General features: G+C 49.9%; 2 non-coding genes across 2 annotated transcripts in view; both read left to right on the top strand.

Moving 5' to 3' along the window:
• The first annotated feature begins 290 nt into the window (after window positions 1-290).
• LOC141486030 (5.8S ribosomal RNA) lies at window positions 291-445 on the top strand. The gene has a single exon (XR_012467586.1). It is a non-coding gene; the product is annotated as a 5.8S ribosomal RNA (ribosomal RNA).
• A 602-nt stretch (window positions 446-1,047) lies between these two features.
• LOC141486059 (large subunit ribosomal RNA) overlaps window positions 1,048-2,500 on the top strand; it is a 4,027-nt gene continuing 2,574 nt past the window's right edge. The window contains exon 1 of the ribosomal RNA XR_012467614.1: window positions 1,048-2,500. This exon is cut by the window's right edge and continues 2,574 nt beyond it. This is a non-coding gene — a ribosomal RNA (large subunit ribosomal RNA).

Genomic DNA, 2,500 nt, shown 5'->3' with positions numbered 1-2,500 from the left:
ATATTCGCCCGGCCGTGTCAGTTAGAACGCATGGTAAATGAAATACTACGCGCGTCCTCTACACGACGAATATAAAAATTGAGTCGTGCGCGATTTCGGTACACGATGCCTCGTCTGAATATGTGGTGCCGTACGAATACGAAATCGTCGAGCGCTTCTCTTTTTTTATTTTTTTTAACAAGTATATATATATTTATGTACGTTGTTGCATTGGTATAATCTCAACGCTTGCCGAATCGAGACGTCGAACTCTTGAAATTATTTTTTTTGAGTACGTCTAAATAAAAGATTACCCTGAACGGTGAATCACTTGGCTCGTGGGTCGATGAAGAACGCAGCTAATTGCGCGTCAACTTGTGAACTGCAGGACACATGAACATCGACATTTCGAACGCACATTGCGGTCCTCGGATACTGTTCCTGGACCACTCCTGGCTGAGGGTCGTATCAATTTCAAAGACTGCTCGGTTTTTCAAAATTGATATTTTGTAAAAACGTCGGAGCGTGTTGGATGATTGACGTGTTGTTGTTGTTGTTGTTTGTCGTCTATCGAGTCGTCTCGTTATTATAATCGTTATCTAAGTATTTTATCGCCTTCGCGGCGATGACACTTGGTAACAAAAATAAATACACGTTGACGACGACGACGACGCCGACGACGACAAAGACGCGGCATCTTAAAGTGCGAAAGCGACGAATCGTTTTTTCTCATCGCAAGATGAGAGAAACGTTACGTAGTTTGTACACAACGAAATCGTATCGAGTCTCCGTTGTTGGGAAAGCGGCTGCCACGGCAATATACAGGTTCACGCTTGTAGTGTGTGTGTGTGTATGCTCTCGTTACGCACGATCGTCGTGTCCGAGAATCTTTGATGAATCGAAGACGACGTCTGATCGTGTCGAGCAGCGTACGTACACACGCACACACATTATTACAGGACGTCGAGAACTTTTTTGTCCGTTTCGGTAGTTCTCTCTCGAAATAACGACGGACGAGACTACGTACGTCGACTCGTTGCTGTTGAATAAACTGAAAAATTATTTTATCGACCTCAGAGCAGGTGAGACTACCCGCTGAATTTAAGCATATTACTAAGCGGAGGAAAAGAAACTAACTAGGATTCCCTCAGTAGCTGCGAGCGAACAGGGATAAGCCCAGCACCGAATCCCGCGGGTTAACCGCCGGGAAATGTGGTGTTAGGGAGGATCCGTTTATCCCGGAGTCGTACGGCGCGTCCAAGTCCTTCTTGAACGGGGCCACAGCCCATAGAGGGTGCCAGGCCCGTAGCGACCGCCGTCAATTTCGGGAGGATCTCTCCTCAGAGTCGGGTTGCTTGAGAGTGCAGCCCTAAGTGGGTGGTAAACTCCATCTAAGGCTAAATATGACCACGAGACCGATAGCGAACAAGTACCGTGAGGGAAAGTTGAAAAGCACTTTGAAGAGAGAGTTCAAGAGTACGTGAAACCGTTCAGGGGTAAACCTGAGAAACCCGAAAGGTCGAAGGAGGAAATTCATCGCGTTTCGATCGTCGGCGTTTGACGGGTTTCGTGACGGACGGCGTTCGCGTCGTTCGCTCAGCTCGTTTTTCGAACCGATATCGAACGCGTGCACTTTTCCTCTTGTAGGACGTTGCGATCCGTTGGGTGTCGGTCTAAGGTCCGGGGTGGAGCCCACGTGAATTTTTCGCGTGGACCCTCGGTATCCCGGCCGACTCGCTCGACGGTATAACGATGGCGCGGGGCCGCTACTTTATAATTAGCGTTCGGCTCGTGGCAAGCGCGTCCGGTGTTTGACGGCGATCGGACCTAGCGCCGATCCTGTCCCGGGCGACTGTTGGCTACGATGTTCTCGAACAGACCTCGTTGAAACGCCGATCTGCAACGCTATAGCTTTGGGTACTTTCAGGACCCGTCTTGAAACACGGACCAAGGAGTCTAGCATGTGCGCGAGTCATTGGGACATAACTAAACCTAAAGGCGCAATGAAAGTAAAGGTCTACCTTGCGTAGACCGAGGGAAGATGAGCGGTTCGCCCTCAAAGTGGCCGCTCCGCATTCCCGGGGCGTCTCGTTCTCATTGCGAGAAGAGGCGCACCAAGAGCGTACACGCTGGGACCCGAAAGATGGTGAACTATGCCTGGTCAGGACGAAGTCAGGGGAAACCCTGATGGAGGTCCGTAGCGATTCTGACGTGCAAATCGATCGTCGGAACTGGGTATAGGGGCGAAAGACTAATCGAACCATCTAGTAGCTGGTTCCCTCCGAAGTTTCCCTCAGGATAGCTGGCGCTCGTCGCGTACGAGTTTCATCCGGTAAAGCGAATGATTAGAGGTATTGGGATCGAAACGATCTCAACCTATTCTCAAACTTTAAATGGGTGAGATCTCCGGCTTGCTCGAACTCTTATGAAGCCGCGAGACTCGAATCAGAGTGCCAAGTGGGCCATTTTTGGTAAGCAGAACTGGCGCTGTGGGATGAACCAAACGTCGAGTTAAAGCGCC

The sequence above is a fragment of the Leptinotarsa decemlineata genome, unplaced genomic scaffold (assembly GCF_025532065.1).
Source record: "Leptinotarsa decemlineata unplaced genomic scaffold, Ldec_3_MD MMD2_tig00026342_RagTag_RagTag, whole genome shotgun sequence".
NCBI lineage: Eukaryota > Metazoa > Arthropoda > Insecta > Coleoptera > Chrysomelidae > Leptinotarsa > Leptinotarsa decemlineata.
Note: the sequence above shows the minus strand (reverse complement) of the source record. Positions and strands in the feature narration are given on the sequence as shown.